We start from the raw sequence: 430 nt of genomic DNA, 5'->3' as shown, positions 1-430 counted from the left end.
AGGTGTTAAATCTGGAGACCGCGGTGGCCAGTCAATGTCGCCTCCCTTCGACACCGCACGCCCTGGGAATTTTTTCTGCAAAACCTCAATTGTTTGAGCAGCCGTGTGACATGGCGCACCGTCTTGTTGGAACCAATAACCCTCAAGGCCCTTTTCGCGCATTTGTGGCCATACATAATGAGCTAACATCCACCGATATCACTTCCCATCGATTGGCTCATTTTCTTTGAAAAAAAAAAAGGTCCAATTATGGTTTTAGCACAAACGCCGGCCCACACCGTCACCTTTTGATCATGTAATGGCGTCTCATGAATCCGGTGTGTATTCCGTGTGGCCCAAATACGCCTATTTTGCTTATTAACTCCGCCCGACAATGTGAAATGAGCCTCGTCGGTCATCAATATTTGCTTCCAGAAATCAGGTTCAGTGG

Source organism: Topomyia yanbarensis, chromosome 3 (genome assembly GCF_030247195.1).
Source record: "Topomyia yanbarensis strain Yona2022 chromosome 3, ASM3024719v1, whole genome shotgun sequence".
NCBI classification, from domain to species: Eukaryota; Metazoa; Arthropoda; class Insecta; order Diptera; family Culicidae; genus Topomyia; species Topomyia yanbarensis.
Note: the sequence above shows the minus strand (reverse complement) of the source record.